Source organism: Halictus rubicundus, chromosome 12, assembly GCF_050948215.1.
Source record: "Halictus rubicundus isolate RS-2024b chromosome 12, iyHalRubi1_principal, whole genome shotgun sequence".
Lineage (NCBI taxonomy): Eukaryota > Metazoa > Arthropoda > Insecta > Hymenoptera > Halictidae > Halictus > Halictus rubicundus.
Window position 1 is genome coordinate 3,459,186 of NC_135160.1, and position 15,948 is coordinate 3,475,133.

The window sequence follows — 15,948 nt, forward strand, 5'->3', positions numbered from 1 at the left end:
TGGTTGGGCCTCCTTAATCGCTCGCTTCCCCCACCAACCTCTCTTTCTCTTTATCTCGTATCTTCGTAGCAATACGCCATAGGCGAAGCGCGTTTTATCTCCATGGCAACGCCGCTCACTGGAGGGGGACAGTGGTCGCTATGGTGGGGACGATTTCCCCTGAATTCAGGCAAACGTGGCCAGCCTTTATGATACCTGCAAATCTACAATTTTTATCCGCTCCTACGAAGACACGTTTCATCTACAAATTTGCGTCTTGTAAACTGTCCATCGAATCGCGTAAAATTTGTTTGGTTTAAACTTGCGATTTCCGTGAAAAGTAGATACAGGAATCCACAAAAGACCGAAGAAAGGTGATCATGTCGGGTCAGGGGTCGAGCGGGATGCTAAAAAGCAGAATTGATTTTCACGAGTTGAAAGGTTTTTTAGTTCACATGGTTCTTTAGTTTTTCGTTTGAAATTCAACCGCGCAGCCGGGCAACTTTGCCGGTTTAATAAAGAGTAACGTATGAGGGGGGGTTAACGGGGCTGAAATCGGGCAAACGTCACGCGAAAAACCTCTTTCCTTCGAGATTAAAAATTTCCGTAGTTTGACGCTGCTGGTTAGCCCTCTCTCTCTCTCTCTCTCTCTCTCTCTCTCTCTCTCTCTCTCTCTCTCTCTCTCTTTGTCTCTCTCTCTCTCTCTGCTTTTGTCGCATTTTCCCTCGCCTCTACAGTATTAAGAGCGTGCACGACGACGTTCCATGCAGATAGAGAGAAAAATCTCGAGTCCCACCGGCCAATCTGGTTGGGCAAAATTCAAAATGCCTGATTTTAATGTATTAGCTGGTTTTCCAGACTCTTTAACCCCTGCTGTCGATGTTAGACGATACTTGAATTGTATGAAACGCTATTGTCGTCAATGAACGATTTTAAGGAGGAGTTTCTCCCTTTTGATTTTTTCTTTCTTTTCCATTCCCTTCGTTATTGCACAATCTTGTTCGTTCAACTTTTTAGCAATGTCCCTGGAAAATCTTAATTTAGAATTCACATTATTTTCGAAGTTGTCGAATATTTCAATATTTCCAGAAAAATTGAACGTCGTGGTTCAGTTGCCACTTCTCGCGAGATAACTTTTGAAAAAACACTTTATCTCGACAAACTGGAGTGATTGTTTGTACTGACATGATCCGTGCTTCCGATTGCAGATTCTCGTGCAGGATAAGCAGCTTGCATGGACCTTCGGTCGACGGTCTTCATGCGAGGGCTGCAGACACATAGTCAAGCCGGAGAGGGTGAGTTTAATATCAACATAACAGTTAATAATTAACCGAATTACACGGTGAACGAGCGCAGTGTATTTAGTTAAATACAGTGGACACGTGTAATTAATTAATTACCGGGATATTGTTGTATATTATGCAACTTGTATAACTCTAGAACAGATACGGCAGCAGTGTAATTGCCGGAATATTAACCCTAATCTTAAATCTAATAATAAATGAATAATTAAAATTAAATCTAATAATAACTTTATTCAACGATGTCACGCTAATAAAAATCAAAAAATCGGTTCTTTACACTCGGAGACTAATTCCCAGGAAAATGATTATTAGTTTAGGACAAAAATTTAAGATTTAAAATAGCTGAAAAGAATTTAAGAATAATAATTTTTCTTCTTTTCTTCTAACGGGTGCAGAAAATTTGTAGTTTTCCTAAAAATTAGTAGATTAACAACAGTAGGAATTAAACGTAACCGGCCATTCTTCTTTTGTTTGAGGAGAGCCAGTCGCGAAATGGGGTGGGGGGATTGGCTTTCAGTTTGCTAGCTCGTTTCGCATAGGTACGTACTAAGACGCGATCGATTCGAATCCCCCAGTGACGTAGCAATCTTCTCGACTGCTTTCGCGGGCTAACGGTTTCGTTCGGGACGGTAATTGTATGGAATCGCGGGAGAAATTACGAAGAATCGGTATTCCACGCGAGGCGCATCTAATGCTTCGTTTGAATCGTTCTGGAAGACCATAGTCAACCATCTTTTCGTCAGAAATTCTACTCCTTTCCCTACCTTCAAAACTACCACTCTTCATCCTCCCTATATCGAGCTGCATACATAAATAATCACAGTTTAATCTTCCATCTAAAAATTGTCTAAAAGATACCATTTCGTAATTTATCATTCTTGCAAGATAACGAATTGCCGTATGCGTAAAAAACAAATGTGTGCTAATAATTATAATTTTATTAAGATTGTACTGCATACAAATTGTCAAATATCCAGGTGGTTGTAAGTAGACAGCAAATTGTATTTCATCAGAAAAATGAATACGTCAAATACAACATTGAGATTATTATTTTCAAGTTTTTGAAGTCATTGACAGAGAAAATATAATTTCATTTATCTTCAGTGTCTTAGAATAGACTTGGACAAATTTTACTTTGTAAAATAATCCGCAGTCTAGTTATATAATTTAGTTCTCTGAGGGACACGTTTACGTGTGTCCGAAAATGAATGGGAATGGGTGCATACGCAGACGCAAACGCTATAATAGCCGGCCTATTTGCCGGCAACTGAGCAATTGAAATTGGGTCATTACTTCCGACGATGGCCAGTAGACGTTTGGCAATGGCTGTCGACGAATTTTCGTTCTTGGAAACGTGACATTTAGATCGTGGCTCGGGTCCAGGCCAATCACGCCTCGCCGAGGAATTAGCTGGTTTCAAGAACAACCGCGCCCAGCCCCTAGTCTCCGTCTTCCTCGTCGCCCTCTTCGCCTTCCTCTTCCTCCCCTCTTTTTTGTTTTCCGTTTCCTGCAATCCAAGATGAATTCCCGAAAGACAGGCGAAACGAACGAGGCCAACCGGTGCCCACTTTCCGCGAAATATTCATTGGCAGCGAAGCCTCGCCGAATTCGGACGGATTCGACCCCCCCCCCCCCCCCCCAAGTGATAATGACCCTCGCGAGTCGTCTTGCTTTCGTTTTCCTTTTCCAATTTCTCCTTTCGCTCAAACTCCGCTCGATATCCCCCATTTTTCCGATACGCAACCTCCTCGCTTCTTTGCTTTCATTTTCGGAGAGGAATTTCCACTTTTTCCAGCGGAAAACAGCCACCCCCTTTGCATTTTTAGAAAATAAAGGCACTCGTTTGTTTGAAATATTGCGTGGATTTTTATTGTAGTTTTATCGAGCATTTTGTCCCGTTTTTTTCAAATTAGGTCTACAAATTTCTCATTCGCATTTTAAGAGGGAAACGTCTGCTTTCTTGGCGGACAAAGGGACCCCCTTTGCATTTTTATGAAATACAAGGCACTAACTTGTTTGAGATATTGTATGGATTTTTATGGTAGTTTTATCGAGCATTTTGTCCCGTTTTTCTCTTTTCATTTTAGGTCTACAAATTTTTCATTCGCATTTTAAGAGGGAAACGTCTGCTTTCTTGGCGGACAAAGGGACCCCCTTTGCATTTTTATGAAATACAAGGCACTCGCTTGTTTGAGATATTGTATGGATTTTTATTGTAGTTTTATCGAGCATTTTGTACCGTTTTTTTCTTTTCATTTTAGGTCTACAAATTTTTATTCGCATTTTAAGAGGGAAACGTCTGCTTTCTTGAAGGATAAAAGCGACCCCCTTTGCATTTTTATGAAATACAAGGCACTAACTTGTTTGTAGTTTTATCGAGCATTTTGTCCCGTTTTTTTTTTCAAATTAGGTCTACAAATTTTTCATTCGCAGTTTAAGAGGGGAACGTCTGCTTTCTTGGCGGACAAAAGCGACCCCCTTTGCATTTTTGTAAAATAGACAGCACTGGCTAATTCAGACCTTTATTATGCTTGTTGGATTGTGGGAACCTTATGGCGAGGGCCCAGTTACTGTGGGGGTGCCGATTACTGTGCTCATATTAATTATACTTACTTTTAAAGCATAATGAACATTAAATTTTTTCCATTAAAATCAGTTAATATTATATCCCTTTTTTAATATTCAATATACTTTAAAAATAGGTATAATCAATATAGGAATTGGGTCCCTTATCCTATCAGTTAAAATTCGTAACAAGATTTCAGTGTAAAAAATGAGCCGAGTAAAATAGTTTTCATGTTGCGAAATTAATCGAAAACGACGTTATTTATGCATCGCTATAATTTAGCATCCCCCCCCCCCCGTCCCTGTATAATTACATTTTATCGATTGTGCAACAATTGCAGATTTCATTACTATTGAATGCAGCAATTATTGCCAAACAGAATTGTTAATACCGTTCCATATATTCTGCGCGTATGCAGAATATACAAGCTTGCAGTGGCCTGCGAAGTAGGAACGATTCTCGAAGTCTAATTAAAAAATTCTGTTTATCAATCATCGAGCTCTGTGCCAAAGTAAAGTCATTTTTCTCTGCTCTAATTTTATTGGAATAGTTTGTCCGAATTTATTGCATTATCAATTTGCAACAACAATGGCTACGTCTGTTCATAATAAAATGACAAAAGACAATTCATAATAAAATCATACAAACAATTCGTAATTAAATAATAAATACATTTCATGATAAAATAGTAAATACAATTCAATAATGAAATAATAAATACAAATTATAATAAAATAATAAATACAATTCATAATAAAATAGTAAATACAATTCCACAATAATCACGTATATACACAATAATTCCACAATAATCCAAAATAATAAGGACCATTTATACAACCTTCACAGTCCAGTTAATTAAGTTTTAATTATTGTTCAGTCGAATGTCGCCGGTTTTATTTTTCGTCAAAAACTGAACATTCAATTAGGACAGAGAAACTTAAGAAAATGAAGAAACACTTTGTTTCTTATCGGACCGGTTTGTTTTTTCCTTGTTCGAGGAGCCCGGTGTTTAAACGAGAAATTCCAATGAAAAATGAAGACAGTGTGTTCTTTATCTTTTTTTGTTTCTTTTATCAGATAGCGGTCTCCTTTCATTCGAGGCCACCCCGTTCGAGGTGGACTACAGCCGGGAGAAATTCCCGGAACGAGCGAACTTGAGGAATGATTATAACAGTAATTACGACTCGCAATCGCCGGGTTTTACAATCATGTAATATCGCGTTACAAAGGAGCAATTATGAAGGAGATCGTTATCGAGTCCTCTACTGCAAAGATTTTACGCGGAAATCGTTCTGCGGGCAATCTGTTCCCGTGCCGCTACAATTTCATTGGTAGATAGTTTCCGGCCGGATCGATAAGTTTTAATTTCCTGATGGTAAAATACTGTCATCCTTTATCTTAGAAAGCTTAGAAAGCTTTATCGAGAAGCTTCTGCTTTAATCTATACATTGAGAACTCGTCGATCATTTTCGAAAACGACGTTGCTAAGACGAGCGTCTTAGGAGCAGAAATTTTAATATTGAATTAGTTATTTTTATGAAAATTTGAGGAAAAAATTGTCCAAGTTTTTAGTTATTTTTTAAATAATACGTAACTAAAGAAATAAATTTCAGACAATAACATTCAGATGCATTTTGAAAATGTTAAAATGAACCTAGGGTGAGGGACCCAGTTACTGTGGGGGTAACAATCACTGTCCCTATATTAATTATACTCGCTTTTAAAGCATAATGAATATTAAAAAAGAGATATTAAATTTGATTAAAAAATTCATTGTGCTTTCTAAATAAGTACAATTAATATAAGTACAGTAATTGGTGCCCCCACAGTAATTGGGTCCCCTCCACTAGCGTTAGTAGAGGGAACCAGAAATATTCGTGACGCTTCTATTTCGGTTCGTTAAATATAGAATGACGCTTCTATTAGAAACCATCTGGTGTATATTGGGAGACTTCGTTACTATTCATTGTTCATGTTCATTTTCAGATAAATCGTAGATCGTAGAAATCGACGTTGCACGCGTCGTCTGAATATTTTCTTGAACGTTTCAGAAAATTCAGGGATGGAAGACGTATCGGTTTGTTGGTACGAGATTTTTCTATCGGGAATGCTTACTCGTCCCATTGCATTGCCGGGACAGTAGCATAAGCACACGGAGAATCTCGCAAGCAGAGTGGCCACAATAAAAAGGTGTAACCAGGAAAAAGGCGACGGTGCATGAAAGCCGCAGAATCCGGGGTCACGCCGATAGGTCACCGGCCTGTGGCGAATATCCTGCGAAATAACGCCGCAAGAAATCTCCGATTTATTTTCTGTACGGATTCCCGTTTAAACGGTTCGCCGGGAAGTTTTCCCTTGGAAAAAGAAGTACTCCCCCCGTTTTTTCTTTTTTTCTTGTTGTTGTTGTTGTATAAAACTACATTTTATCCGGCAGTCGTAGTTATTTGAAAGCACTTAGTCTCCGTAGATATTTCGGGGTTCACCGAAAAATTCCTGGAGCTTTTCTTTAAAACGATCTTTTCTGTCAATTTTTATCCGAATAGAAAAAGGAAAATGTGAATGAAATATTCATGTCAATTTTTATTCGAATCGAGAAAGGAAAGTTTAAAGAAGTATTGCTGCCAATTTGTATTCGAATCGAGAAAGGAAAGTTTAAAGAAGTATTGCTGCCAATTTTGATTCGATTCGAAAAAAGAAAATTTTTTAAAATATTGCTCTCAATCGAGGAACAGTAATCACCGATTCTGCAAAGAATATTAATACTTTTTCTGTAATTTTTGGCAACATGAGAAAGACCGAAGGACTCTCGAATTTTTTAATAAGTATTCAACGTCTCGTGGGCATTGTTAACTTCGTGACAAATCGAGTCGAGAACGACCGAGAAATAAAACGAACGAGGGAAGAACGTAAGGCGCGCGAGGACCGTTCATTTTTTAGTTCGACGGTATTATCTTCGCATAAAAACCGCAGGGATCTAACTTATTAGCGCAGAACTTCAAGAGAAGTGCTTTATGCAACGTAATAAACGGTACTCTCCTCTTTCTTGAGCAAGTAAAGAGCCCGGCTCGGACAGAGTCAAGATTTTCGGCGAGAACAAGGAATTCCAGTTAGAGGGAAGTAACTTTGCGTTTCTTAACGTTGCAAAATTCATGCATTTCTCACGGTGCCGAGGTTTCTCCAACTTCTGGAATTTCTTGCATTTAATATCTTGCTTTAAGTAACCGGTGAGTTATGCTGGCTGTGACACGAGCTGTCTGTAATGGACGTACTAACCGCCATTCTGAAAATTGTTGAACAATTACAGAAGAGTTCGGAAGAGCTTGAAAATTCGAGTGTTCTAAAATGTTAATACTACCGTCAAAATGATTCTAATATTTTTAATTTGAGATTATGGTGAAAAATTAATTTCTTTATTATTTAAAAAATGGCTGAAAACTCGGACAGACATTTTTCCTATTTTTATAGGGCGATGTAAAATTCTCGCTTCTACTACTCCGTAAATGTACTGCGACGCACAGGCTAGACTTCGGCATATTTCTGTAACTGTGCGGTTGCCAGCTGTAAAAATTGCGTTCACTGTCGGTTTGTCAAAACCGGCATTTTCCTCGGATACAAATCCCCAGGCGTCAAAATGGCGGACTCTAATATTTTTAACTTCCGATTATTGTGAAAAATTCATTTCTTTATTATTTAAAACATTGCTGAAAACTCGGACAGACGTTTTTCCTATTTTTCTAAAATTCCCCAGGCGTCAAAATGGCGGGCTCTAATATTTATGACTTCCGATTATTGTGAAAAATTCATTTCTTTATTATTTAAAACATTGCTGAAAACTCGGACAGACGTTTTTCCTATTTTCTAAAATTCCCCAGGCGTCAAAATGGCGGGCATAATATTTTTGACTTCCAATTATTGTGAAAAATTCATTTCTTTATTATTTAAAACATTGCTGAAAACTCGGACAGACGTTTTTCCTATTTTCTAAAATTCCCCAGGCATCAAAATGGCGGGCTCTAATATTTTTAACTTCCGATTATTGTGAAAAATTCATTTCTTTATTATTTAAAACATTGCTGAAAACTCGGACAGACGTTTTTCCTATTTTCTAAAATTCCCCAGGCGTCAAAATGGCGGGCTCTAATATTTATGACTTCCGATTATTGTGAAAAATTCATTTCTTTATTATTTAAAACATTGCTGAGAACTCGGACAGACATTTTTCCTATTTTTATAGGGCGATGTAAAATTCTCGCTTCTACTGCTCCGTAAATGTACTGCGAGGCACAGGCTAGACTTCGGCGCATTTCTGTAACTGTTCGGTCGCCAGCCGAACGTTTCTGCAGCGTGTAAAAATGGCGTTCACCGTCGGTTTGTCGACAAGACCGGCGTTTTCCTCGGACAGAATTCGCCGGGCGTCAAAAAACGTAGACGCGGGTAGCGATCAGACATTTTAATCGCGTCCGTTCCATTCTTCCATTTCTTCACGTGCGATCGAATCTGAAATATTGCAACGGGGCAACGATATTTTAACGATGCATCAGATTCATTCGTCGAACGAAAAAGAAGAACAAAACCGTCGTTTCGCTTTATCATTCGAGGGATGCAGCCTTTCTATCTTACTCTCTCTCTCTCTCTCTCTCTCTCTCGCTCGCGCTCGCGCTCGCGCGTTCTGCCTCTCTTTTTCTCTCCTTCATCACTTCATCCTTTATTCCAATCACAGGCAGCCGCATACGCGTCCCAGTTCTCCTCTCCGGCATTCAGGGCTTTCTTCGATTCGAGCGAAATGTTTCAGAAGCAATTTTTCACTGATGCACGAAATCACGGTTCGTTTAAAGCATCGCGGGAACGTGTAATCAGGCATCCCGGTTCGCGCCTAATTAATGCTTGTTTAAGGTCTCTGTGACGCTGGCTGCTCCGCGCGTTCCGGAGACGAATTTTTACCCGCGGACACGCTTCTAATTTCGTTCCCGAACATTTTCGTCTCGTTTTCAAAACCGTGTAGCTCTTCCTCCGGGTCGAGGCTCGCTCTGTGTTTGCCCGGCGTTCAGTTTCGACAAATAAATGTCCGCCTCCTCTTTCATTTTTCGTTCGCGCGACGTACGGTATAAACATTTCATCCGAACACTGGCAAGAATTCTGCAAGAGTTATTCCGTGTCGAATAAAAATATCTTCTGCTGTTTCATCGTTTCGATCAAAATAATATATATTCCTGAAGCCTTTCAATCTTTCTACTGTTTCATCTCTCACTCATTCTTGTCAAGAGTATTACAAGAGTATTTAACATTACTCCAATTTTTTGTCCAAATGGTTTAAAAATATGTTTAAAAAAGCTGATAAACGACTCGAATATCGCCATCTGTGTAATTATAAATCGTGTCGACTTCCTTGTTATTTCAGAAGCTAATTCGGTCTTTTGAAATTGATTCTTTTCGAGATGTCGTAATCACAATCTGTCGCGATCACAATAGCATCGACAGGCCTGTTACGAAATAGTTAAATAAGTTCCCGAGCGATTAACAGGATTAAAGCAGAGTGTCGGGACGGTCCAGGAAATTGAAGTTTCAAATCCCCTCGCGAAGGAGAGACTCGCCACCAACTATTAAAGTATTAATTCACTTTTTAAGCTGATTTGGTCCTCGAACCTTTCATAATTGCAAGAAGGTGGATTTATATACCGTCACAAGGCTACTCCTGCGTCACACGCATTACTCCCCCCTTCCTGGTACCATCTCAAAATAGTCTTGCAAAATTAGACTAATTTACTCGTAATTTGTCTTACTTTTAATTTCAGACATTCTTTGATCGAACAGTCAATCAATACTACCAATAGGCTGCGGATCTTTATGAAAAATAAAAATTTTCCAAGTCAATTGTGGGATACAAAAGCGAAATAAAATGTTTCCAAGTGAATTGTGAGAAACAAAAATAAAATAAAAATTGTCCAAGTCAATCGAGGGAAACAAAAGTAAAATAAAAATTTTCCAAGTCAATTGTGGGAAACAAAAGCCAAATGAAAATTTTCCAAGTCAATTGTGGGAAACAAAAGTAAAATAAAAATTATCCAACTCAATTGTGAGAAACAAAAGTAAAATAAAAATTGTCCAAATCAGTTTTGGAAAACAAAAGTGAAATAAAAAGAGTCCAAGTCAATTGTGGGAAACAAGAATAAAATAAAAATTGTCCAAGTCAATTTGGGGAAACAAACTATGATATCCACAAACCAAAATTATTAAAAAAAACGCGTGGTTTGCGTGTGGTCTCGTCTTACAGTTGCAGAAGTTTAGGTTGTAGAGTTTCGCAGGCCACTTCGCGGGCGAAGAAAGCGTTGTTTAAATATTAAGATTGAGAAATTGGATTTGGTGTTCCGGGTGGGGAGGCGGAGGGGGCGTTCGTTGACAAAGGCAGACACCGCGGGAACAGGAACAGTGGCAAGAACAAGGGGATGCGACGAAAATGGGAGATCCCAAGGTTCCGGCCTCGTCCCAGTTGCCCGCGAAGCAGACATTCAACCGCGAAACCGAAGTTCCGCGGCTTTATGCAAATTCGCGAGCAACTTTTAACATTTACACTGACTGACTTTCTCGTTAGGTGTTCCTCGGCGACGGGGCTACGCCGTTTGGCGAGGTGTTTAGCTAATCACACCGGCGACGGAATAAAGAAAGCCCCTGTCTTAAGGAAGTTACTCCGAGGGAACGTGCTGTCACGAAATCTGCACGGGTTTTCCGCTGGCAAAGCTCGCCAAGCTACATTTTACTGGGAAGAAGTGCTGCTCAGTTATTGCCAAATTGAATTTTACTGGAAAATCGAAATGCTCGAAAGAAATTCAATGAAATTTCCAATTTTACGATATTGCAGTGGAAACTGTACAGAAAATTTTGACTGGGTCATCAGAGACCCCGAGGCACCCTCATACAATTTTTTCTAAGAATTCTGTACAAAATAAAAATATTGAAAGTATCTCTAGCATCAAAGACTAGGTGGCTTTATCAATTTCTGCAAAAATTTGAAATAAATATTCTGCGAACTTTTGTCAAAATTAACAATGATCTATCAAAGATCCCGCGGGATCGTCGAATGATGAATTTTGTATCAACGTGAGCGGAATACAATATTAAACTGTACCATCTCGTTCGGGAGTGTCTACGGAATAATGCAAGTTGAGATTGCCTGACTATTACCGTTAAAGCGCGAGGTGTCCCGAAAAACAGACAACTCGGTGTCCTTCTTAAAAATTCATTTTTCGAAGAACTGCACACGCGGGGACGAATTCGTATTCAGCGCATAAAACGGGCAATTTGTTATCCATACACGGGAGATGATACTCGGTCCATGGAATTCTTTATTCTGTCGTCGTTCGTTGTAAGAACGGTTACGAGAACCATCGGTTTTACACACCGGCGCTGTCCGAGCTCGCAATCCATTTAATTGTCGGACGCCGGTCGCTGTTCAGCCTCAACCGTACGCGCAAATTGAATTTGGATCCTGCTAATGCGCTATCCAATTGTTGTAATTGAATTCCTGAATAAAGTTTTCAAACGGGGGGCCTGGAACGGCGCCGTTCAAGAAAGCGAGCGTTTAACACTCTGGCCGCCGAGGCATACCGGCCAGAAGATTCTTTGTCCCGGCTTAACAATTAATTTTCGCATTGGAACTGCGTCGATCAATTTTTTCGAAATCTATGCGATCCAAGAAAATTTATTTTCGAAATTTCATTGCAAAATAAAAGCGTTCTGCATCGATGGCAAGAGACAGGAGCCTGATATTCCATTCAATAATTTTAGAAAATTAGAAATATATTATATTATTTCTAATGATAAATTTTTACTTTGTTAACCCTTTAACTACTGGTGTGTATCTACACTAGTATTCCAAACGCCAGAGCAAAATATATTTGTGGTTTGAAAAGGCAAAAATGAGTATGCACAAGAAAATCTTTAATTTATTATATCTTATTTATTCGATTTGCATTTATTATTTGTCAAGTTGATTCTCATTTCACAGTCGTGTTTCATAGTTACGTTTAGTTGTCTACTGATGATAACTGTAGGTAAAGGATTCAGTAGGCTGTTAGTACTGTAAGTAGGAAAGTCAAGCATTGGTCAGGCGCCGAGCCCAAATAATTCGTGCCGCTTGAGCGTAGTGAATTCGCATGCTGGAGCGGCAAGAATTATTTGCGTCATATCTACAAAGTATATATTAGTCATATATTGATTTTGCAGGAATTATTAAAAATGCTCCAAAGGTCGAACGTGATACAACATGAAAATGAATCTCCCCATAGGAAATTGAATTCACAGTCCATTCGAAATTTTGTTGTTTATACTACTGAGAGCACATGACACTTGTTCCATCAAGTGTGTAGAGATAATTGAGGAAGAGGTTCATTGTTTAAAGTAGAACTCTTCCATTTGTTGTTCAAAGTTCGAGTATTATCGAAATGTCAATGTAAAATGGCAGAGACAGTGGAGTGTAAGGTTGCGACGCGATCCATCGATAATCGAAAGTCTCGTAATTGTCAACTTAGCGGAAAATAGGTCGTCTTGAGTGAGGCGAGTAGAATAACAGCCAGCCAAATCGAAGGAATGCACTTGACAGTCTAATTAAAGGGAACCATACCTCGAAGCCATGCCCGATGTTAATTCAACCTTTTCTTCCATGCGAACATTGTTCGTTTTCTCTCTTGACTGTAGTCTTCCATTAAAATGTTGGAACCAATTACCCTTTATTAAAATTCATCGAATCCTTTTCGTAGTACCTGTCCGAAACCAATTAACATTTTAAAGGTTCGTTCGACCTTATACACTCATTGTAAGACTATACTGTAACAAATCAATACTCAATGTTCCATAAAATACAATCTTGTAAAAGTACCAAAAAACATTGCTTGGTTAAACTTCGACTTAGGGACCACAAATTTTGGACTTTTTAAAAATACAATTCCGTAAATTTTTACAAGAAAATGCCAAAAATCCCAGTTTGAACGTTAGGAATTCACTGGTTCAAAACTCATGCGTGTTTAAAGTTGGCCGATTCCAAGCGTTTTTGACAGGTAATGTACTCGGCGTAAAAACGCATGAAATCACTCAACTTTAAACACTTCAAACACGCATAACTCCTGAACCAATGAATTCCTAACATCAAAACTTGGATTTTTGGCATTTCCTCGCCAGAATCTGCGGGATTCTATAAAACAAGTCCCCTAATTTATGGTCCCCTAAGTTAAAGTTTTATCCGAGAGACTAAACGACGTTACAAGCTCGACTCATCGGGGAGGAACGGAAATCTTCGAATGTTGTTCATAAGTTCGAGGGACTCGGGGCTGAAACGGCGGATGAGTTAAGTGAAGCGAGGCTTTGAAGTCGCCTCGAAACTCCGGGCGACCGATGGGAAGTCATCTTCGCCGCGGGAACCGTTTCAACGTCAAAGGGCCCGGCCGCCGCGTCGCGCCGCGCTTCCGAACAAGATCAAAGACGCGCCGCGCGGAAATAATTCGACGTTAATTCGAAATCGTCATCGGAACAAGCACGCGAACTTCCCGATAACGAGTCCGCTCTCGCGGGAGCTTCTATCCGGATAGTCGCGAATTTCGTGCGCAATGGCTTCGCCATTTTGTTCCTCGAAGTTAATTCTTGCGGGAACAACTCCGTTGTCCATTTTTCCTTTTCGTCTTTCGCAATTTTTCACCGTGTTACACGAATTTTTGTGCGTGTTAAACGAGGATCGCCTGTAGCAGAACGCTTTTAGATACATTTGAAAGTGTCAGGATCTAAATCATGATTTCAGGCACGACAGGATAATACATAGTTGAACAAAACGCGACGTAACGATCAGCGCAAAGGAGCTGACCGCGAACCACGAACACGAACCGCGAACCACACACATAAACCGCGTGCAACGCACACGAACCACAAACCATGAACCGCGAGCACACGTGTGCACGATCATAAATATATTATTAATCGAATTAGAAATACGGGGTGACGTGATTGCCGCGATCATGTCGAGCAACCTCCCCAAAATTTATTTTGATTCTCTAAAAGATTTTATTGAGACAAATTGAGAGAAATATTTAGAAATCTGCAATACGGAAAAATTAACCCTTTGCACTCGAAGCTATTTTAACTCCAAAACGAAACGTTTCTTCCAACCTAGAATATTTCCCTTCGATATATATTTTTTCATGGTATATAGTATATACGAGAATGGTGCAATTCACTCGTACGATACCGAAGTGTTTAGTAATTTATTAAATACAAACAAATTTAATAATGTAACAAATATTTTGAATAATGATACAGCCATTCTTAATGGCGCCCTACAGTCGCGATTCGAGTGCTAAGGGTTAATATTTAGGTCATTTCTTCCGGCTCGACAAGATAAAATTGTGCGTCCCACATTAATAAATCCATTTCGCAAAAACCATTAATTGAGATTGGGAAATTTAGCGTAATTTTAGTTGAATCGTGTTATTTGAAAATCGTGTGAAAAACGGGGGTTGAACTATTCTCGGCGCGAAATCTAATTTCAAAAGCCGGGAACGAGCCAGTCCGGACATTACAAGCCGAGGGTTTTAAGAAGCGGTGGTGCTCGGCATATTTTTATTTCCGCGTCGCGTTACGGGAAAAGGGAAACGTGCCGGTGACCATTGAAAGGGGCCATTTGCATTTACCGTGGCGGGGGGCCGAGGTATCTTCGAAAATAATTTTTAATTATCCGGGGGGAGGAATCGTCTTGGCCGTGGACTGGAGCTGGAGCCGAAGCTGGGAGGGCCGCGAACGTAAAAATTATTCCTCCCTGGACGGAACGGAACCCGCGGAGGGTAACTCTATGAATTCCGATAAGATTAGAGTGGCCGTAATCCGCGGGAAGAGCTCGGCAACGAGGATATCCTCCCCGGCGGGAGGGGGAGAGGGGGATATCGAAATTAACGGGGGGCGGGGGGCAATCGTTGCATTCGCCGGGAAATTCGTTGGCAAACGACGCCGGAAGCTGGCGCTGGCTCGCTCAAAGGGAAATTGCGTCCTGGCTGTTTACAGGGAGCCAGAGACACGTCGCGTTACGCCCCTGAGAGAAAACCATGCGAACCTCCAGACGCCGCCATCTTGGAGCCATTCCCGGATTAAACGTGAACGATACCGGGACCCGTTAATGCAATTATCAAATACACAGAACACGCTGACTCCCCAGCGTGGAAATATTAGACAAATAAATTCAGTGAGTTTTCTTAATGTCAGATTTGCAACAATAACATGTTGAACGGACATTATTTCTTCCTAAATAAAACCTATTCGGTTTTCGGTATAAATAGGTTCGTCATTTTTTACTGGGCACGACGAGCTGCATCGATCAGCGCATTAAAAAATATATTCCACTGAAAAAATTAAGGTTGACCTTCATATGTCCTCTACGCCTCCACCTGCAGAAAACTATTGAAATTATGTACCCGAAACATTTTCCGGTGTCATAAACCATTCCAGATATTCGAGGGGATCTAATATTTAAATCGGACATCCTGTATACAGGGTGTTCAACAAGTTTTAGGTGAAAGCTCTTCTGATTCCGAGGAGGAACAAATTCTTTTTTAATATATATTTGTAATTCCTGCCAAATTGAACATAATGACATTGATTGTATAAGGATAGAATTTTATTTCGTCCTAAAATAAATGCATAACATTCATTTTCACTAGATTCGGTGAAGGGGTGAAACAAATCCATTGTGACGTTTGCAAAGAATTTCTAAAAAAATGATTCTACGCAGACAGGACCACAAATAAGTGTTCCGGCCATACGTAATGAAGGATCGCGGGTAATTTGTATTTTTACCGCGTTTGAGCCGCAGTCGGTGTGACGAGGTTCGTTTCGCATTCAATAAAAATTCGCAGCGAGACAGGGGTGGAGGACAGGGAAGAACACGGAAATTAATATTCCAGAGGAGGGGTCGTCGGCATTCGTCCTCGGGCCCGGCATTACCGGGTAGCATGTGCGCCACCGTTGCGCCGTCAAAGGAAAATTCTGCTTTCCGTTTGCGAGGCCGGCCCACGCAGACACGACGCTCCTTCCCCGTTTATTTCCATGCTTTTAATCTCCGCCGTC

General features: G+C 40.1%; 1 protein-coding gene across 1 annotated transcript in view; it reads left to right on the top strand.

Moving 5' to 3' along the window:
• The first annotated feature begins 1,207 nt into the window (after positions 1–1,207).
• Positions 1,208–15,948, top strand: part of Hs3st-a (Heparan sulfate 3-O sulfotransferase-A) — a 64,691-nt gene continuing 49,950 nt past the window's right edge. The window contains exon 1 of the mRNA XM_076798002.1: positions 1,208–1,274. The gene's annotated coding sequence lies outside the window, so the exon portion shown is untranslated. The remainder of the gene's footprint in view (positions 1,275–15,948) is intronic.